Below are 22,403 nucleotides of genomic sequence, written 5' to 3' on the forward strand. Positions count from 1 at the left end.
CCCTTTAAATGCATGCCTATCCAAACCCTAAAGTTCTGTGTGACAGTTAGAGATGGAGCATTAAAGTTTAATGGTGTCAAAAGGGCGGGCCCCTCAAGGTGGGATTAGTGTCCTTATAAGAAAAGGCTGGCTCCAGGCTGGCTAGATGCCTCAGCAGGCAAAGATGCTTGCCACCAAGCCTGGTAACCCATGTCCCATCTCCAGGTCCCATCTGGCAGAAGGAGAGAACAGATTCCCTCAAGTTCTCCTCTGACTTCCACATGCGTGCTGTCGGCATGCATGCTGCACACACAGGCACAGATGCACACATCCATAGAAGCACACGACAAACACTCGCGATAACCACATTAGAGGAAAGAGCTGCACGTTGCCCTCTCCCTCCCCCTTCCCCCACCCGATACCAGCACTTTGATATCACACTCCAGCCTTCAGAATATTGAGCTTTGAATGTCAGTCACTAAACCTGCGACCCAAGCTGTATTTTATTAAGCAGCCCAGGCTCAGACAACACTGTGAAAACTGATGGTAAAATCCTAGCCCTGCAGGCTGCCCGGTGCCTGCTGTACCTACTCAGCTGGGCACCATGCAGAGTGCAGGCATGAACAGTACATCCACAGAAGGACACAGCTGTGTTCCAAGAAACTGTGATAAACACGAGTATCGGGGTGGGGCAGTGTTGACCCCTGAACCAGGGTTTGCCGGCATAGAAGCTGACTTGGGAGACGCAGCTGCTGTATCAGCTCAAGAGTCCTTAGTACCATGGGTAAGGGCCTCTGGGAATGGTCCAGCCCTCCACTAGCCCAGGTGGCTCCCAGCAGGGCCTGTTCTTGGCTTTGAGGCTGCTGTAGATGTGAATATGAGCTTTAGGGACACAGAGTTCTTGCGATGTGATCTCCTGCCAGGTATTGAACTCTAAGTGTTTCCATTTTCCTGTCTCCAAATTGATAATAATCATCCCTCCTTCCTGCCAGGGTCACGAAGGTAATGAATTCAGACGGCGTGGGAATGAGGAGCTGCTCTGCATTGTGGGACGGCTGGCTCAGGCTTCCGGGAACAGGACTTGGGGAAATGAATTTGGATGTCAGCATTTGGACTTTGTAAGAAAGCTTAGGGAGGTGTCCAACCAGCAGTCCAGGGGCCGCGTGCACCCCAGGAAAGCTATGAATGTGGCCTAACACCAAATGATAAACTTGGTTGTCATAGTGTCAGGTTGATTGTTTATTTATTTTGCAATTCTTTTAATAATCTAATTGCGTTGTTTTTTTAAAAAATATTATTATTGCGTGTCTGTATGAGGTAGGTATGTTAGTACAGATATGTGTGTGCATGTGTGTGTGTGTGCCACTGCATGCATGTGGAAATCAGATGACAACTGTAGGCACATTTTTCCCTTTAATAATGGTTCAACCTCTCCTGCAGCCCACCACCCACCAGAGGTAGTGGAGGGAAAAGTTATTAGGACATGGGGGGAAGTTGAGCTGTTTCGAAGTAGCTGTTTGGGGGTGAGTCCAATCTTCGTTGTTGTTTGGCTATCAGCAGTCCAGTCCTCTAGCAAAACACCGACAAGAACCAGCAGCGGCAGTCCAGTTCATTCAGCCATCTCCACTCAGGAATCAGCAACTGCAGTTTGATCCAGAAGAAACCACACAGACTCGCCAAGCTGCCAGGATCCACCGCTGAAGCCGCAGGACCTTCACAAGAAGTTCTTTGTTGAGTTTCTCTCTGTGGAGTCACCACAAGCTCAGCAATGCAATATAAGGGGAACCAATGCGTGTATGTCCTCAGCAAAGAATAACAAGGCAGAGCCAAGGGAGCCAATGCTCGAGCTTCCACTGTCTGTAGGGTCATATTTGTATTCTCTCAAGTATCACGTGTCCTTTCACGTGTCTGCTATAGAAAAGCATCCTTTCACCTGTGAGCCCCAAGCAAAACATCATTTAACATAACTGACTTCCCAAAGAAACCTGAAGTTTCCACTTGAGATAACGCCTCGGCTAGTTCTTTCCATCCATCTTGCTTTTGGAGATGGTGGGGGGGGGGTGTCTTTGCTTTTCTGCTGTTCTGCTCTCCAGCTGGTCCATAGCTCCTGGAGGAGTCTCCTACCTCACCCTGTGTCTCACTCACCACAGGATGCTGGGGATTGTAGATGAATGCTATCGCATCCAGTTTGTTAAGTGGGTTCTGGGGACTGTCATCAGGTCACTGGGCCTGCATAGTAAACACTTTTACCCATGGAGCCATGTGGCTAGCTCAACTGCATGGTCTTTGAGTGTGAACTCTGTTGATGACAGTATGGCCCAGAAAAGTCAAAAAGTGGGACAGCCCTGTGAGAGATCTCTTCCCCCGAGCCTACTACCATCCCTTCTCCCTTCTAATTGTGTTCCTGAGTACACATTCTGACCAGCTGACCCCAGGCTTGCAGTGAGCCTTGTCCTGGAAGGGAGCAACTGTTCACTGGAGAGTGGCACAGGGCCTTGCCACTTGGGACACCCAAGAGCCCCATCTGGGTTTGCCTTCATTGTTTCTCCTCTTTCTCCACTGACTGTCACCTCTCAGATCACCCCCAAGACAACTCCCCTGACTGCCAGAAGCCCGCACACACTCTTCCAAAGTCCTGTCCCATGGACTGGGGAGGAGGTTTGGCGTGAAAGCTGCATCGTGATGGAGCTGGACTTCAGGATGAGGTGTTTGTGTCACTATGAGCGCTGGGACAGATGGTGTGCACCTGCCTCAGGGCTGACAGGCTGCTCAGTGTGGGGAGTAGAGGGGACAGGAGGGACACTCCAATCAGGACAAGGAAGTGGAGATGGTAAAGCCTGAGAGATTGGAACCTCAAGTGCAGACAGTGGAAGCTAGAGAACTGGGAGGTAGCTCTGTTTGCTGATAGCTATGCAAGCGTCACAAGGATGTAGATGCAAGCGTAGGTCCTCAGCACCCCCATGGCATTACAGTATGTTCCTAAAATCCTAGGGCTGAGGAGATAGAGAAAGGAGGATTCCTGGAGCTTGCTGGCCTCTCAGTGGCATATAGTTGGTGAGCACCAGATCCCAGAGTTAGACCCTATCTCAAAAAATAAAGTGGAGAGTTGATTGAAGCAGAAACCTGACATGTAGCTCTGGCCTCTACACCCCTGCACACATGTGTTTATGAACACATACATGCACACACACATACATATACACACACATGAATACATGCACACATACACAGAGTCAGAAGCAAGAACTATTTGAGACCCAGGTCCCAGGGGAGCTGCATGCCAGGGCTCAGAACATTCAGGAAATAGGTATCTCACCATGCACCCCAAAACAAGTGTTTGCATTGCACTCCCGGAAGAGTAGTTTCAACCAGGGGCTATTCTGCTAATCCTCAAGTGAGAATTTAGGAGGGGAGGGTGTGAGTAAAGAACATGGTAGAGAGTCATGCTTGTGTCCATGTGTCAGTGAGTGGCCCAAGACCCAGACTCAGGCTCTACCCGGGAAACCAGTATGAATCAAGCAGTGTGTACCTAAGACATGACTAAGCAACATGAGGTCTAGATAGGGTTGCCCCTAAGCCCCAGTCAAATATTCTGTGTAGTTTAAATACTGTCTCGCTCAGCAGCTCTCAACCTTCCTCATGTTGTCGTGACTCCCAGGGACACAGTTATTCCACTGCTACTCCATAACTGTAATTTTGCTACTGTTATGAATCATAATATGGACATCTGACCCTGTGAGGGTCGCAACCCTCAGGTTGAGATACACTGCTCTGGCCCACAGAAAGATCAGAACTTTGCCTTGGGAACAGAAGTCACAATGGGAGGTTGTCCACTTACTTGGGGGAACTTATGGGTGAGTTTGGGCTGCATGCGCCCCCCTCCCCCAACTGTCTCTTATGCCTTGTCTGCTTGTACAATTTATCCCCTCCTGGATGCTTACCTAAAGTAGCTGGAGAAACTGTCTGCTGTCCTGTCCCTGGAGATTCTCGCTCTTCCCAGAGCCATCCCCTTGCTGCAGATATCAGGCATGTCAGAAACCGGGCTTTTGGAGTCAGGCTATGCTGGGTCTGGGCCACCAGGGATCTAGTTCTAAGTGAGACTGGACTGAAAATCAGAAGCCAGCAACAAAGTGCTTGTACTTCCTGATCATGAGGTTCAAACTATCACTTTTGCTGTTGACCTGGCATGCTGCATATACAGTCCTTGCATGGTGTGTGTGTGTGTGTGTGTGTGTGTAGAGAGAGAGAGAGAGAGAGAGAGAGAGAGAGAGAGAGAGAGAGACAGAGAGAGAGAGAGACAGAGACACAGAGACACAGAAAGAGAGAGACACAGAGAGATAGACAGAGACAGAAAAAGAATGTATGCACACACATGCCTGTGAGTGTCTGTATGTGCATAGGACTTGTGTGCCTGTGGGAGTGGAGGCCAGAGGACAGTCCCAGATGTCATTCCTCCAGATCCATTCATCTCTTTTTGGACACAGCATCTTTCACTGGCTCAGAACTCACCAAGGAGGCCAGGCTGCCTGGACAGTGAGCCGAGGGATCTGTCTGTCTTTGTCTCCCCACCACTGGGATGACAGGGTGACACACTCAGCTTGTCATTCTTGTTTTACATGTGGTCTGGGGTGGCATTCAGTGCAACGACGAAAGCACTTGGAACCATCCCCCCAGCTCCATTGTGTGCTTCTGACCTTTGTACCTGGGCCCAGCTGAAGCTGCAGTTCCAGTCCTGAGACCCCCTTGTCTACATCTGTGTGCCCTTAAAGAGGCCTGGCATGGCTGCTCACCTATGCAGCCAGTGAAGCCGGAGCTCTGCCTAGGACTCTGTTTCCACATTCCCTGCCTTGTCCTTCCTTACCACTCTCATCTCCAGCTGCTTCAGCTCCTCTAAAATCATGTCACATTTCTGCCACCCACTTGCCACGTCCAGGCCATACCCCACCTCTTGCCACTATGTCTCCAGGCTGCTGGCTACAGGCTGTCTCTCAGGCCTGGCCTCAGCTCATCATCAACCCAATGCCATTTCTCTCCCGCTGGTCTCTTTGCACCCTGTCACCTTGCATCCACCCCCACCCCCCTCTGTCTTGAACACAGTAGATCCTGGACTCACAGCAACACCTCGGAGATGGTTGGTAAGAAATCCAAGTTCTCTGCCCCAGGCTAGTCTAAGAAGTCAGACACTCAGGGTGGAGGCCAGCGATCTGTTTGTACAGGCCCTCCGGATGGTGCTGATGCTGGTGAAACTGAGAAGCATCGCCTAGCAGGTCCTCCCAGAAGCTTCAAGAATATTCTTTCCAAAGTTCAAGCCAAGTCCTTGAATTCTCTTACCCAACACCCGTGGGTCTCCTCCCACCTCCCCTCTACTCCTCTTCCCTCCCCTCCTCCCCTCCTTCCTACCCTCTCTCCCTTTCTTACTCTTCACCCACCCCTCTCTCTTTATTGCCCACTCCCCCTTCCCATCTCTGTTCAGAATAAACTCCTTAAATACAGGAGTTGAGGTCCTTTGCATCGATGGAGACACACTTTCCAGCCTCCTGCCCTCTCCTGCTGGCCCAGTTCTTTGCACATCAAACCAACCGTTCCTCCCTTTAACTCCCAAGAGAGTCCTACCCAAACACAGGATCCCTGCTTCTCACTGCTCCGAGGCCACACAGCATAGCATAACTGCTTGTGGACACATTTTCCTTCCTGTCCCCAGTGAGGTTCCAAAAAAGAGTAGTGTTCGTGGTCTAATTTAACATTAGCCCCAGGGCTGGCCCACAGAGCTAATGTAGATCAGTTGTGAATACTACCTATTGATGACAGCCCCGCCCCGCCTCCCCCCACTCCCTCCACCCCTGCCTCTACCTCTAAGAGTCCACTTTCTACTGACATACTCACTCTACCATCTTGATACAGTACCTACACTCTTAGGGCCCCTGGGATGTCTATTAATCCGCCTATATCCTGTCACCCTTCTGGGCCAAATCACTCCCATTCTGCTGGCAGATCCCATCGGGAGGAGAGTGAGCAGGCCAGGGTCCATTCCCCATCCTGGAACTGTTGGTGGGAGACATTTGTAGGATTTCCCCTCCAGGTCTCTTCAGATGGATCCCACTAACAGAGGAAGACGTGTTGCAGGGCACTTTTGACCACTGGTCACCTCCCTGTGACTTCACTTACAGGTGCAGGACACCATGGGATGGTGTTTCTTTAGCCTCGTTTTTAGCTGATTCCCTCCCTGACTAGACTCACCTTCTGTCTTCTGTCTGGATTTTAGAAATGGCTTGCATTTCCTGTACACACAGGAATGGCTGGGCAACCCGGAAGTGGGGCAGGCAGCTAAAGAACAGAGAAGCAAGATTTCTACCTCACCCTATGGTACATATGCTTCAGACTTTGGAATTGAAGTCTAGGGGGCATCTTAGACCTGCCGGTTTTGAGGATAGATTCAGCCAAGGGACACAGTGGGGGCACCCAGCACTCATGTGAGGTGGGATGTTACCGAGGTCCCTATATCTCTTTGTGCTGCCCTTGAGAATCTGACCCAGGCCAGCAAAGACCCTTCAACCCCAGCCAATAGAGTTCTTTAATGCCCAGCTTCAAGAATGGGGAGGTGGTAAAGAAAGGTAACATGCAGACAGTCCCTTACAACCTTCCACTTCTGACTGAACAGATCAACGTCGTTTGGCCCGTTTCCCCCCCTTATCCACATTCCTAAATAGCTCTAGAAGATCATGGCCCCTCTTTCTCCCCTCCCCACCCCCTCCTCTCCCGCCCTTCTCCTCCTCTTCTCCCTTCCCCTCCCCACAGCCATCTGCCCAAGGTTCTTCACAATGTCCTGGAGTTCTGTCTCATTTGCCTTCTCAGAAACACCCTGTTACCCTTCAGCAATAACTGAGCTGGACTCCATCTAACTCCAGGTCGCCTAGCAACCCTGACAGGCAGCCAGCCTGGCCAATCACGGGTGGCTCCTGTTATTCACCTGTCTCCAGAAGCTAGGGGGAGCTACAAATCAAGTGCTGCTCCACCCCGCCTCCACTCTCCCTGCCACCAACATCTGACCTTCTTCAGGCCCCTAAAGAGGCAGCTGGGTGACCATCGCTTCTCACCTCGCCCTTTGCCCCCCACCCGAGACCCATTCTGCAGCTTAATCTGTGACATTTAACATAAATAGTTTTCTATTCCCAGCTGACCTTTAATAGCTTTTATCATCAACTGCGGTTCCTGGCAGCCGTACAAAAGGTGCTATCTGTTGCCTCCGGCTCTCCCAACAGAATACCCAAGGAGCCCCTAGCTTTCTCCATGTGAAGCAGGGGGCCCCTGTAGATGTCTGCTGAGCCTGGAGCTTGCTACTCTCCACCAGGAAATATCGTTCTGTGTTTCAATTAGAATTAGCGGGGAAGCCAGTTATTAAGTGGTTAGTTATTAGGGTAATAGAGACACTCCACATTAACGGGGGCAGCTGCTCGCTTTCCACTAATGGCCACTTCCAGCCCCGAATCCCTCCCTGATGCTCTATTGTAAATGTGCCGAATGGAAATGGGAGAAAAATGGGTGGGTTCTGAAGGTCCTCCTCCCTACTGCACCCCTCCCACATGGATAGCATCCCCAAGAGGTGAGGTGCAGAGGTCACTTCAGCCATTCCAAAGTGCATCTTCACACCCCCAGAAGCAGAAGTCACTGTCCCGGCTGGTGGCCTCTTCCTCCAACCAACTCTGAGTCTCTCTCCTCATAAATGGACTCTGTCACCACTGGATGCAGAGGTTTGGGGTATTTCCTTTTTGCTGTTCTGGGGGTGGAACCAGGGTCTTTCACATGTTCATTGCACATGGTACCATGGAACTGCACCGGGCTTCCAAGGTTTGGGTTTTGCCAAAGGCTCTGTAGACTCTGAAGGCTCAGAGAAGTGACGCTTGAAGGCAGGGGAGCTGGGCTCTGGTCCCATTCTTCTAGATGACTCTAGGTAAGTCACATGACCTCTGGGGGGGGCAGTGTACCAGTCTCTCCTTGGATATATAGGTTTGATCTCATTCCCAGCCACTGTTTTACCCCAGGGCACCCAAAGTGCATGGCTTTCATTGTAGAAGCAAGTCAGAGAAGATGTTCTACAGTCATGGTGGCAAAGTCAGATTAGGGCCCGTCAGTATCAGCAGTGGGCCTGGTACCCTGGCCTACCTCACTGATGTCCAGTGTTCTGTTTATTGAAGATGCTCTCAGAGTCCCTTCTCTTTCCCTGAGTAGGCTAGCTAAGAGCAACTCTGCAGAAGATGACTATCTGAGCTTATCCTGTGGGTTCCAACCTTGTGTATCACACGACCCCAGACATCACTTGACCCCTTGGTTTTCCCATTCAATTATAACAACATGGGGGTCAGTAGCCAACACAAGGGAGGCACCTGCCTAGAGCTACAAGAAGGGAGCTCAGTCTAGGCTGCGGTAGTCAATGCTGCTGTTAGAAAGAGAAATGGCACACAGGGTAGCGTTCTTCTCTGTGTACCTTGATAAATATTTGAGAAGGGAGAGGAGAAGACAGAGACTAGAGAAGCCAGAATAAGTAGAGGTAAGGTGGGACAGCTAGGAAGGGAAGGGGTGTAGAGGGAGGGGAGAGGGGAGAGCTCAGTAGAAGAGAGAAGAAATGGAGTAGAAGAGGAGGGAGAGGAGGAGGAAAAGAAGAAGGAAGAGGGGGAGGGAGAGGAGGAGGAGGGAGAGAAAGAGGAAGAATGAAAGGAGGAGGAAGAGAAGGGAGAGGAGGAGGGAGAAGAGGAGGAGGGAGAGAAAGAGGAGCAATGAGAGGAGGAGGAAGAGAAGGGAGAGGAGGAGGGAGAAGAGGACGGGGTAGGAAGAAGGAGGAGAGAAGAGGGACGGCCCTGGATCTAGAGGAGAAATGGGTGGGAGGTGGGGAAGCCAACACCAGGAAAAGGGTTTAATTTGTTTTCTTCTGCTCGGCTGTGCCAACAAAAAAGCAAATGAACCCTAGGAGCCCAGACAAGGTAGCTGAGACAAGATGCTGACATGCAGCTTGGACCCAGGGAAAATTATCTTCCTAACTTCTACCTTGGTACCATAATCGCACTCTGGTCCTTGAGGTGTGTGTGTGTGTGTGTGTGGATGGGACTACTGGAGAGCCCCTGGGTTTTATTCCTTTAATCTTTGACACTGCCTGTCACGATAGAGTGTGTAATTAGGACGCACTGTACCTTCCCAGCAGCCCAAGCGGCCTGGCAAGAAGCAAGCCGCTGCTGCTAGAGCCACAGCAGTGGACTGGCCGCACTCTTAATTGGCTGATAAGCCTTTCTAGGAATCTGTCCACTTTCCCCAGGGATAGAGCTATGGCTGGACCACTGCTGGAGTTGTCCTTCTCGGAAAGCACCAAAACACAGCCTCCGTGTGCTCCTAAGAGACCAGGGGTGTACAGTTATATTGTTTTAGGGGCACAGCAGTGCTGAGTAAACCCTGGCTTCCTACTCAGTGGACACATGTTCTTCAGAGCCACTCAGTATAGCTAGATCGACCCTAGATGCTCACACATCTGAACCTCCATCCTTGCTCCACCCATCTCTCTATGCTCAACTCTGAACAGCATGTTGCAACCTCCAAAAGCACCAGAAGAGACAGACTTGCCAGGGCTGGAAAAGACTCTTGTTTTTTTACACTGGGTAGCCAGAAAGGACTGAGGGAGGCTCTGAGAATATGGAAAAGCAAAAGAGGATGCAGGTGATGCAGGTGATGCAGGTGATGCAGGTGATGCAGGTGATGGGTGATCAGGAGGTACCGCTTTACAGAAGGGAGTCAGGGAAGCTAGATCACCTGCTCGGAGCCCAGATGGTCCACTGTTGTTTACTGCAGATCCCATCTTGAAGGTATATTCACTGCCATCCAAAAGGGGGCCATTTCTCCCTCTCCCTGGGACCCCAACTTCTTCTTCCATATGCAGGGTTCTTCTCTCCAACCAGCACTGACTCGAAAGCCTACAGATGTGGGTAGTGATGTTTCTCTCTCCTCTGAGCCATTCTGCTCAACAGGCCTTCTGCATTAAAAGCCTGCAAAGAGCCTTGGTCCATTCACCCATCAGCTGGAGCACCAGACCTCAGCTCTGAAGTGTGGGGTCAGTCAGAATAGTAGGGGTTTAGATTCTAAAAAGAGACTATGGGTAGGGACCCTGGCCTGTGCTGGGACCCCTATAGTACCCTGACAGGGTTGGGAGTCCTAAGCAAAGGCAGGACACCCTCTCAAGGGGATGCGGGACTCTGGAGGTCTGTATAGCATTGTGCCAATCAGTCAAGCTTTGCATTAATCAGAGCAGCCTCACATAAATCCCAGCTTCCTCATAGTGCTGTGTGACCACTGGCCTGTGTGACACTCCTGACCTTGCTCAGGTCTCTTTTCTTAAGTGCAAAGTGATAACTGAAGGAGTATTTGAATTCTATTCAGGATTGTCATGAGCACTAAAGGTGACGGGTGAATGTCAGAGTCTGGCACAGGGGACTAGGGTTCCTTTGGTACCTTTCCATCAAGGCCTTTGGTTCCAGCCAGAATGAGTCCAGCAATTCTTAGGACCTACATTACCCCAAAGAAAGATACCCTCCAGGTTTTCCTGGCCACGGTCCTCCAGGATGCCCATTCTAGCTTCCTCAAGGACCATTTCACTGTTCAGCAGTGGTCCCAACATAGAAGGTTGTTGCTGCAGCCTGAATGTGTACCCCCATTCCTCCATCAGGGCATGTGTCAGAGACATTATTACTTTTGCAGTGCTGGGGATTGAACCCATGGCCTTATGCACACTAAGCAAGCATTCTACCATGTCCTGTTTTTTAACTTCTTATTTTGAGCCAGTGAATGATCCAAGTAGGGGTTGAACACACTTTGTAGCTGAAACAGATCTTGGACTTTTGATCTTCTTGCCTGAGACTCCTGAGTAGCTGGGGTTCCAGACCTGTGTCACCAGGTCCAGCACGAGTTGGAAACACTGTTGGAACCTAATGAGAAGTGATTTAGTCGTGAGGTGTGTTGTAAACATGAATCCAGACTAGCCAGGCAGGGTGATATAGGCCAGGAGTACCAGAATCTGGGAGGATAAGAGGCAAGAAAACCAAGAATTCAAAGTCATCTTCAGCCACATAAGGAGGTTCAGGCCAGCTTGTAATATGTGAGCCTGCCCTGGTAGGCTTTCTATTGCTGTGATAAAGACGTGACCCAAAGCAAACTGGAGAGGAAGGGTTTATTTGGCTTACGGAATCCAATCATAGTCTGTGGTTTAGGTTTTGTGAACTTGACACTAACCTAGACGCATGTGGGAAGAAGGACCCTCAGGTGAGGAACTGTCCCCATCCGATTGTCCTGTGGCCATATCTAATGGAGTATTTTCTTGATTCATGACGGATGTGTGATGGCCCAGGCCACTGTGAGCAGAGCCACCCTTGGCCTAGTGGTTCTGGGTTGTATAAGAAAGCAAGGCGAGTGAGCCAGTGAGCAGTGTCCCTCCGTTCTGCTCCTGTCGAGCGCCTGCCCTGACTTCCCTCAGTGCTGACTCTGTGTGCTATTCCTTTTCCCGTTTCTATGATAAGATACCCCGACCAAACGCCGGGGAGGTTTATTTTAGCAGAACGTGAGTGTGGAAGGAAGTTTATTTTAGCATACAGTTCTACGGGGATAAGAGTTCATCATGGCAGAGAGGTGTGGTAGCCAGGGCAGGAAGTTACACACAGAGACAAAGACAGAGAGAAACAGAAGGGAGGGCATAGGCTTTTGAAACTTCAAAGTTTACCCCCAATGACACACTTCCTCCAACAGGGTCACAGTTTCTAATCCTTCTTAAGCAGTGCCACTCTCTGAAGACTAAGCACTCAGATCTACGAGCCTTTGGGGGCCATTCCTATTTAAACCACCATAGAAATTGGCACACATGCCCAGGTGACCCACTCAGTAGATGACCTTGTGAGGAAGGTCACCGGTCAGACCCACCCTCCCCCAGGAACAGCAGCACACCCCTCTAACTTCAAGAGTCATTTAGTCAAAAGATACAGGAAACATACTCCCTCATGTCTATTGTAGCCACATTGTCACTGGGTGTTTTCTTCTAGAAATTTCTTCCTTTGTTAGTCTGAAAGATGACCTCTTAAAACTCCCAACCAAAGGTTTCTCTTCAATCTCCAATTCCACGCAGAACAGCCTAGCTCCTTAAAAGAAATTATAGCATTTGTTTTTGTATGTGTGTGAGGGAGGTCGGCCATAACATACACATGGAGGTCAAAGGTCAACTCAAAGGCGCCAGTTCTCTCTTTAGACCACGTGGGACTCTAAAATTGAACTGAGTTCACAGCTTGATAGCAAGAATTCTTACTAAGTAACCCTCAAATCTTAAGGTAACATTTCTTACCATTTTCCTTTTCTTTCAGGGTGGTAACAAATTGCCTCAAACTGGGGAACTTTTTCTGGTGGTTAAAACTCTGACACACTTTTGGGAATGAGTCATCTTTAAAACAACCACACTGCCTATTCACACACCCATTCACACAGACAGACACTTTTTTTTTTTAAGGTTTATTTATTTATTACTATATGTAAGTACACTGTAGCTGTCTTCAGACACCCCATAAGAGGGCATCAGATCTCATTACAAATGGTTGTGAGCCACCATGTGGTTGCTGGGAATTGAACTCAGGACCTCCAGAAGAAAAGTCAGCACTCTTAACCTCTGAGCCATCTCACCAACCCAGTCAGACACCTTCTGGAGACATCTCCTTTTCCCCAGGGAAAACAAAATTTCAAGATCCCTGAGCGAGCCGGCGTCTTCACTGGGCACAAGCAGAGTGTTGGCCTGCTGAGGAAGGAAAGATGTTGGGCAGTCCATGGTAAACAGTGAGCATCGTCTGGATGGAGAATCAGAAGGGGACATTCTCTGCAGCAGAGATGGGAGCGGAGTATAGTGCCAGCAGTACCCGAGGCATGAGGTTTAAGGCAGGGCTCATCGTGGGGTGTGGCAAAACCCAGAACACAAATGGCACTTAAGTTCATAACGTGAGTTTCACTCTGAGGAGTGTTCTAGGAAGGCAGTAAGGAGCTCTCCCACACCTCTGCTCCCCACAGTTTCCCTACCAGGTCATGAGGGTCACAGTCCTTTCTCTGCCTGCTCCTAGTTAGTGACAGGGTAGGGCAATCAGCAGGCCATTAAGAACCCTTCCCCAACGCATGGCAGGTGGTGTGGATAGACAGGCTCTGCAGTTGTTTGAGGTTTTTCTAAGCATGCCATATGCTTCTATGCTTCTTTCTCAGTGGATCCAGGCTTAAGTGCCTCTGGAGGGTGAGGTTAAGCCTTACCCAGCACGATACCCTCTAAGCAGCTTCCAGGAAGTCGCCTGCTGTCACCACACCCGGTCAAAAGGTCCACACAGCTTTCCTAGACTCTCTCCTCCCTGTCACACTCTTTCCTCTACCCAGAATCCCTGTTTTCCAAACCATTCCTCCAGACCAGTCTCACGGGACCTTTCCAGTGTCCTTGGCATTTATCTGTTAGCTCTTTTGATCAAGGCTAAGCCTCAGGCTCAGATACTGAATAAGACGGCATAGGCTAGACAGCCCAGCATCAGACTCCCCAGGCTCCCCACCCAGCCCTTCCTATTACTATTGCTCCTAGTGGCCAAGCATCTTAGACTTGTTACATGGTGTCTCAATGTAACAATGCCTAGTGGTCCAGATGAGGCTCGGGACCATGGATGTGAAGCCTAGTCACCTAGTCACCTTCTGCCCAAGAAGAAAAACAAATGAACATCAGCTCCCAGACTGGCAGGAAAGGAACCTTTCGGCTCTTTTGATTCTTTTCTTTCTTTCTTTCTTTCTTTCTTTCTTTCTTTCTTTCTTTCTTTCTTTCTTTCTTTTTAATTTTCCTGTGAACTTTGTGTGCACCTGTTTGTGGATAGAGGTCAAAGGTCAAAGGTCAACCTTGGAGGTTGCTCCTCGGGTATCATAGACCTTCACACACACCATCTGTGTGCCCATTGGATCCCCTGAAACTGTAGTTACGGATGGTTGTGAGCTTCATATGGGTGCTGGGAATTGAATCCATGTCTTCTGCAAGAGCAGCCCAGGTTCTCATCCACCCTTCTCTCCAGCCCCGCCATTTTCCTTTTGACATTGGCCTGAAATTAAAGTAGGCTAGGCCAGATGGTTAGAGAGCCCCAGGGGATCTGCTTGTCTCTTTCTGGTTCCATCCAGTGCTGGGGTTACAAATGTTTGCCATCTTAACGGGCATTTTTTCTTGTGGGGCGGGGGTTTGGATTCTAGGGATCAAACCCAGGAACTCAAGCTTTCAAGGCAAATACTTTCCTAGCCGAGCCATTTTCCTTCTGCCCTTTGCTGTCTGATCCTTGACTCTGCCAAGAGGCTCCACAGAAACCAACAGCAGGTGGCCAGGCTAGGATGGGGCCAACAATACCAGTGTGTGCTTCTCTCCAGGGACTGCTAAATCAGCCTCCACCCTCCCCTGCCTTTGAAGCAGGGAATCTCTGGCTTCTGTCAGTCAACACTGCTCCACTGAATTGTTCACTCCTGGCCATGGTTCCAGATGGCTCTGCTTCCTAGTCAGGACAGGGGAGCCAGGATGGCTCTGTTCTGTTACACCCCCCCCCCCCCATCTGCCTTTGCCATCCAGATCAGAGTCCTGTAACGTGAACCCTTCCCCCACCCAAACCCTCTACTAGCTTCCAGTTCTAACAGGCAGGTGCCTACAGCCTTGGATAGGAGCCGCTCATCCAAAGCACTTGAGTTGCTCCAAATGACAGTTCTCCATCTGAGCTGGCACGGTTCACGGGGACAAGTACCACCTGTAGGTACTCAGGCTCCAGCCACTGGGTCCCTTAGCCGTTCAACATGGTCTTTGTCACTCCTTCCATATGGATGCTGGGAACCAAACCCATGTCCTCTTCAAGGGCAGCCCATACTCTCTTCTGGGCGTGTCTGAGGGTGGACACACTCCTCTATTAGGGTTAGGGTTTGGATTTTAAATGACCCTCAAAAATCTCTTCTGTTGAAGGGTTGGTGCTGGCCCGTGGTGTTATATGAGTGGGGATGGGGTTGAGGGGAGGAGGGTTGAAGGGGGGAGGGAGAATTCAAGAAAGAGGAAGGGGGTTGGAAAGTAGGAAGGGGGAGGGGGACCTGCAGTTGCTTGAATTGTGAACATGTCATCTCCGGATGCTGGGCAGAATATATTTCTGTTATTAAGTCCTTGGTAACACTAGTGGATGAGTGTGGTTACATGACAACCCTGTGTTTGGGAAATACTGACGAGAGGCCAGCATTTTACAGCTGCAAAGCCAAGCAAAAAAACACTGTGCAGAGAGAGGCCCGGGGGGGAATCAGCTCGGGGCAAGACTCCTCCCAGCTGGGACACACGCATGGGCTTTCTGAGTCTCTGTGTGTTTTCTATACTTGCTTGTCAAGGACCCCTTCCATTGAAAAGCACGGGATTTATAGTCCTCAGACATTCTGGAAACTTCTGGCAGATTAGGAGGATGGGCAAAGGAGTCCAAAGCATGCTGGGTGGGGAGAGGACCGTGAGGCTCCCTGTACCCTTTGCCCTGCCTCGCAGGGGCCCAGTGGGTCTTCTTTATCAGATATGCTGCAGGGCTGGCTGAGCTCTGTGTTTTATGGCCCTATCATGTGTGAGATCTTGCCCATGAGGGGAAAGCTGTCAGCATGAAACATAGATTTCAAGACAGACGTTCCACTGCAAGATTATGAATAACCCCTCTGATCATTAGAACCAGAGCATTTTTAAAAAATCCAATTTGTTTCTCACTTCAAAACCCATTTCGCCTGCTTCCCGTTCTCTGTGTTATGGAGGGAGGGCAGGAGGCTTCCTGAATCTTGCCTCCTACAAACTTAGTACCCCTAGAAACTGTGTGCACCCCTCCTCTAACACCCTTACTTCCCGGCATCCACCTGCCATCCATTGCTTGCTTGCAACCCAGCAGGGCATTTCTAGTGGGGAGGGGGAGGCATCCTCCTTTATAACCTACAGAGCAGGAGAGCACCTGGGTAGGGGGTCAGTGTCCCCAAGGCTGAGAGGACAGACATACCCTGGAAGGCCAGGCCATAAGTGAGACCCAGGGAAGGATTGCAGAGGGTGTCCTTGCAGAAGGTACCGATTCTGACTGGCCAAGTCTAAAGCCAGCATGCAGCCAGGATTCAAAGAAAAACAAAAGAGCAGGAAAAAAATTCACCCTGTTTCTGCTTCTCTCCTCACCAGCCACAGATACCAACCCGGGGGCTTCTAAGGGGAGGCCGGTGCCCCCCCACATCCTCCTTGTGCACACGGCCTCATCTCTGTGCAGTAAAATCTGACACAGAGATTATCGGAACATGTGCCTCCGTGCCCCTCCCACATCAACCCACCACAGGGACATGAGCTGTTCTTCTTTTTGGCTCAGTTTGCAGCCTCCAGAACACTTTCGAGGGGCACCTTGCCCAGCTCCGAGATCTGACGAGGCACCGGGGCCCTTCTGAATCCTTGGCAGTCTCCCAAGTTGCATTTTGTCTGTTCATCTACCTTCAGAGGCCAGAGTGGACAGTATCTTCTGGCTGGGCTGGGCCAGAGTGGACAATGTCTTCACTGCAGGCCACAGGATGAAGTTCCCAGGAGGCCTTGGCTGCAGAGGTTCAGGCCCATCTGTTCCATCTCTCTGCAAACCTCCTCCTCTCTGGCTGCTGACCCTGAGCTGTGGGCTGCAAACAGAAGATGAGACAGCTCATGCTCCTTGCCCTGGACAAGGTCAATATCCTGGGGTGGGGGTGAGGGGAGGAACAGAAGCAGCTGTTTACAAAAACCACTTGATTCCAGTAATAGGGGCATGGGCAGGAATAACCTGCAGCCCCCGGTGAGATAGCTGCAGACTCCCGGAGTCACTTGGGAAGGGTCCAAAGAGAGGGAGACTTGACTTGAACGGGTCTGCAGGGATGGCTGGGATGCTCATCAGGTTTCCTTGCCTTTCAGGTACCCCTCTCACGAGGTGAGCATGTGTTCTCCACCCTCACTAAAACATCTACATTTCTCTATCCCTGAAATACAAACAGTGTGGACCCTTCTGCTCATCAGACAGTCCTGGTGTCTTCTTAGCATATAGTGGATACACAGAGCTGTGGACTAGATGTTTTAGGAATCAAGGCATGGGGAGAAAGGACCAGGATAGGGACTAAGGGAACACATACCAAGCTCCAGGCTCCCAGAATTCTCCAGGCTCTCTCCCCAGACAGTGGGTAGTCTTGACAAGAGAGCAAGGGCTATAAAGTTTCCCTCCATGGCTCCTAGATGCATCTAATGTTGCCACTAAAAACAAAACAAAACAAAACAAAACAAAAAAACAAAACAAAACAACAACAAAACCAAACCAAACAAATCAAAAACTCAGTGAGATCCTTGGGCTCTGTCCACCTCTCCAGCGGGAACAGAAAGACTTGCTCTTAACCCCAGACCTCATTTTGGGCTCCTCGGCAGCTCCAGCCCAGCATCTCAGGGGCCTGACTGCACCACTTCTGCCTGCCCCAAGCCTCATTCCTTTTAGCTCGAATTTGTAAATGGGCCTCAACCCAAGCAAAAGATTCAGCGGGAATCCGGCCGGGTTCCCAGACGCTTAATTGGAGCTGGGCTCTTCATTACCGCACACCTGTTCCCCACCACCATATGGTCCGAGGTAAATAGACTGTAATTGTTTATCCAGAGTCAAATCTTCCGTGAGTGAGTGAGTGAGTGCCGGTGGGGGCCGCAGCACCCTCGGCGTCTTCTCACCATCACCAGCCCCAACCTCTCCAGGAGACTGAAGGACAAAGCCCCCCTCGCAAGGTTAAAGATACCATGTTGCCCCCCCCCCCCCCCCCCCCCCCGCGCGCAGCAGACTTTTGCACTGAGAGACTCATCTTAGACTCCTCCCCCAGCTCCAAAGAAAAGCCCCACTCGACTCTGCCGGTTGGCAGACACTTGGCAGCCAGGCCTCTCTGCCCTTGCCGGTGTGGTTGAGCAGGAAGGCACCTCCCTGGCCCTGGGCTCATTTTTTTTCCCCCTATGGAGGCCAAAGAGCCATATCGGGCCCCCTGCTCCTCCCCCCCCACCCCCGCACCTCTCCCCACAGCATCCTCACTACCGCACCACCCCACCCTCATCCCCACCCCCCACTCCCCACCCCCCACGGCCACTGCCACAGCACCACTGATGTTCTATAGCGGCCTGAGCAGATTCTATCAAGTATCAGAGCCTGGGCTGCTATGTTTCCTAAATAAAGACACAGTCTCAGTGTCACATGGTCCTTAATAATAGAGGGGCTAGCATTATTAAGGTAGCTCACAGAGGAAGGCTTCAGACTGGTCATACTTCAAGGCTTAGGTTGGTGAATGCCCTTGGCCAAGGCCACCCAGCCAGGAGGATTGAGATTCTCACCCAGTTCTGAGAACTCCAGAACCAGACCCCTCAACTATCATGCTCCACTTACATTATGGATGACAAACCCAGGGAGCCTGGCCTGGTGCCTGCCATTCAAGAGGAAATCAATAAATGCCTGTTTCTGTGCCTCTGTCCTTCAGTGGACATATCCTGCCCTCCATCCTGGCTCCAATACCTGGGAAGCATCCAGAAACTCAGGCTTCAAAACATCCCCCACAAGGTGAAGTATAAATAGAGCGTTGTCCCCCTTCAGTCCCTTGGTCTTAACTCTTGGTCAGCCAGATACTACCAGGGAGAGGTGTCACTTCCTCCTCAGTCCCGTTACCCCTGATTGTCCTAGACTGTGATGCTGCCAAGTGCATGCCCAGGGGGAAGAAGGCTGCTGAGGCACACAGGAAAGGTTTCTGACCTCCAGGATGTTAGATGAGTTGATCTCCGGAAAAAAAATGCAAGAGTCAGTTAGGGCTGGCAGAATGGCTCAGTGGTAAGTGTTCTTATTATGAAATCAAGAGGGCCAGAGTTCAAATCCTGGTAAATCCTGATCCCCCATGTGGAAACCAGGCCATCCTGGCATTTGTGGGGATGGGAGGAAACAGGTGAATCCCAGGAGTTTGCTGGGCAGCCAGCCTATCTGGAAGGGTAAGCTTCCAGTTCAGTGAGAGGCCCTGTCTCAAAAACTGAGAGAGAGAAAGAGAGAGAGAGAGAGAGAGAGAGAGAGAGAGAGACTACTGATGTCACATGCATGCTCACAAGTAACACACACACACACACACACACACACACACAGGGCGGAGGGGCAGCAAGAGGTCCTGAGCATTCTTGAAACCTGGCTGCTGGTCCCAGGAGGCAGAATTCTGAGCACTGGGGAGAAGAACAGACTCACACAGATGGCTAGACCCTGCAGGCGCATGGGGTCTCACTGCAGAGATTCTGGCAAGGCTTCTCCCAGTAGATGTTCCTCAGAATTCTCCACCCCAGTCCCCCTCCTCCCATTCTGGCTACCCTAAGGATGAATGGCTTTGGGGCTTAAGAAGATGGATGGTGTGTCCTCTTAATTTTCATTGAATCATCCCTTAGTATGATAAAGGGCTTCCCAAGCATTCCCCTCTGGTATACCTCGTTTCTACCAGACACTCCTTAGAGTCTTCCTGGGCTAATCAGGTCACCTAATGATGAGTTCAGATACCACGTCTTCCTTAGCCAGAAAGAAGCAGCCCCAACCCAGGTCTTATGGCAGGCTGAGAAATGACTCAGAAGGTGCTCTCTGGTTGCTGTCATTCCTCTGGATAGAGGATACAGGCACCTGTTGAATCACTGAGACAAGTCCTCTGTATCAAGCAGACTGCTGGCCAGGGAGGGAAAAAAAAAATCACACCAAGGGGAGCTGAAAGGAGAGGCAGAGAAAACTCTGTAGCCCACAGGGTGATTAGGAAACCTCTCTACAGGAGGCCTCGGGGGGCCCTAGGGGCTGGAGGTCTTCAATTCCCTTGGCTCCCTGATTATTCTGTGGAAGTCAGGGGATGAAATAGGAGTATGAATTCTGCCATCAAGAGGAAAAAAATATGTAAGGAAAAGGAAAAAAAAAAAAAAAAAAAAAAAAAAGCTTTTCCTAGCAAGTTTTCCAGCCGCCCAAGGGGACAGCCTTTGAAGCAAGGCCTCATGCCCTGAGCAGCAGCAGCTGCCTCCCACAACTTCAGGAATGGGAAAGAGTTTTAAAACATATTTAAGCTGCTGCATAAATTGGCCCCTCAGGGGATGCACGTGGTTCTGCCTCAGCCCAGTGGCTACAGGGATATCTCCCACCCTGGGCTTTGGGCAGAATGTTTCAGGAGTGGCTGATGGAGTAGGAGGCTTCCTGCCCTGGGCCTAGGACGGGTGCAGAATGTTCTAGAACCAGAGTCCCACCCTGCAACATATAATGTAATCCTCAGAGAAGCACAAAAGACCCCCTCCCAAAAAGAAGCGTGTCTTCAGTGGGGACCATCAGTGGAGAAAGGGGAAGAGAGGATTATGTCCATGTAACACTCATTTTCTGTTGTGACAAAGTTCCTAACGAAAGCCCTTAAAGGGACAAGGGGGCTTATTTTGGCTTGCAGTTTGAAGGTGTAGTCTACAGTAACTGGAAGGCACGGAGGCAGGAGCCTGTGGCAGCATCCAGTCAGGAAGCAGAGAGAGAGGTGGCTACCTGGTCAGCTGGCCTCCCCTCTTCAGCCACTCCCAGAGTGCAGCCAGGTTTAGGCAGGAGGGTTCTTCCCACCACAATTAACCTACGATAGAAACTCCTCACAGATGTGCACAGAGGTTTGCCTCCTAGGTCTCCACCCCCATCCACTTGACAATACTAGCTATAACTATACCTAGCTGCTTTATGGCAGCCCTGGACTGGGCACTGTTCCATTCAACCCTCTACCATTGCCTTGCCATTTGACAGATGGGGAATCTAAGTGTTAGACAGTCAGCATCACTTACCCAAGGCCATGCAACCAGAAGGAGCCCAGTAGACATGCAAATCCACACTGTGCCTTCCTTCAATAGCCCCCTAGAGTGGGTTTAGGAAGGGTAGGGCAGCCAGACCGAGTGCTCAGTTGGTCATGGGCTCTTTACCAGGGACTTTGTGGGATGGCTTTGGGCCATGAGATGGATGCAGTGGGCATCCTGAGCTGGCAGAGACTGAAATCTGAAAGAAGCACTGTTACCCAAGGTCTCTCCTTTGTCCAGTGTCTATAGCTACTGTCACCTGCTCCAGCACAGCACCTACAATTGTCTAAGTGGGGGCTTCTCTCAGTCGTGATAGGAGCCTTGCTTTTGGAGGGTAAGACCTCCTGCTTTGAACTCGGGGTGTATCTCGATGGCAGCATGCACAAGGCCTAGGGCCCGATCCCCAGCACCACAGAAACAATCAACCCGGCCCCTGTGATTTGCCATCTACTACTCTTCGGTGTGTGTTTCTCTCAAGCTAAGCCACCCCCCCATGCCTTTCCTGTACCTCCTGTCCTTTTTAGTTCCTGTATCAGAAGAAAGAAGGCCGATTTCTGTGAGAGACAGAACTAATAACCAGATTACAGGAACTCACAGACAGAAGCATCAAATATTACACAGTGGCTCCAGGTTCCTATCACTCCATCTTTGGTGTTCCACGGCTGTGGCTACAGCCGCCCGGCCCTCTCATTGATGAAGCACATTATAAGTGCTAAGTAATAATAATACTGTAAAATGCCTCAGTGCTCAAGCATGAGCTCCAGGCTCCAGATAAAATGCCAGACAGATAGATTAGCAGGCGGAGGAAGTACTCAGAGTGCGGCTCCCGGGGCCTAATAGATAGGTCCAATCAGCCCACTTCAATTACAGCTCGGGGACTAGTAGCCAAGAGCTGATTAAATCCCCTGCTCCAGAGCTAGTGGGACAGTGCTCTGCATGTTCTGGGTGACAGAAGATCGGGTGAGCACGGAGAGGGTGGAGGTGCCCATGGGCTGATCTGAGATCACCCCACTGTAGCACACTCACTGCCTTATTGAGTTCTGTCACTAGCACTGGCTAGACATCCTTTGCTGATGTCTAGCAGGGCTGACATCCTTTGGTGCCCCTCTCTGCCTCTGCTTCTCTCGAAGGCAGGAGACTCCATCTGGTTCTGCGGGGGGGGGGGGGGGCGAGGAGGAGTCTTAACAGTAGAATGGGGAGAGCTGCAGTGGTTTGAACATATCATTCGCTAAGTCTCCCCCCACCACCCCCCGGAGTTCACACAGAGTTGGAAAAGCATCTCTTACATTTATTTATTCATATGCTAGTTGTATTTGAAGGTCTGGCTTTGGGATTGGGGGTGCGGTAAGGAGAATTCTTTGTCATGAGGATGGTTCTGGTTTTACTTCCTGTTGTCACGATGAAATATCCCAACAAAATGAATTCAGGGGAGACAGGGTTTATTTTTAGCTCACAATTCCTGGTTACAACCAGTCATTCCAGGGACATCACAGCAGCTGGGGCTTAAGAGGACTGGTCAAACCAAAGCCACTGG

General features: G+C 50.6%; 1 long non-coding RNA gene across 1 annotated transcript; it reads right to left on the reverse strand.

Moving 5' to 3' along the window:
• Positions 1-15,168: 15,168 nt before the first annotated feature.
• Positions 15,169-18,561, reverse strand: LOC143442503 (uncharacterized). The gene is made up of 3 exons (XR_013110739.1): positions 18,441-18,561; positions 17,167-17,284; positions 15,169-16,683 (listed from the first exon to the last, which is right to left on the reverse strand). It is a non-coding gene; the product is annotated as an uncharacterized LOC143442503 (long non-coding RNA).
• Positions 18,562-22,403: the final 3,842 nt, after the last annotated feature.

Source organism: Arvicanthis niloticus, chromosome 6, assembly GCF_011762505.2.
Source record: "Arvicanthis niloticus isolate mArvNil1 chromosome 6, mArvNil1.pat.X, whole genome shotgun sequence".
Lineage (NCBI taxonomy): Eukaryota > Metazoa > Chordata > Mammalia > Rodentia > Muridae > Arvicanthis > Arvicanthis niloticus.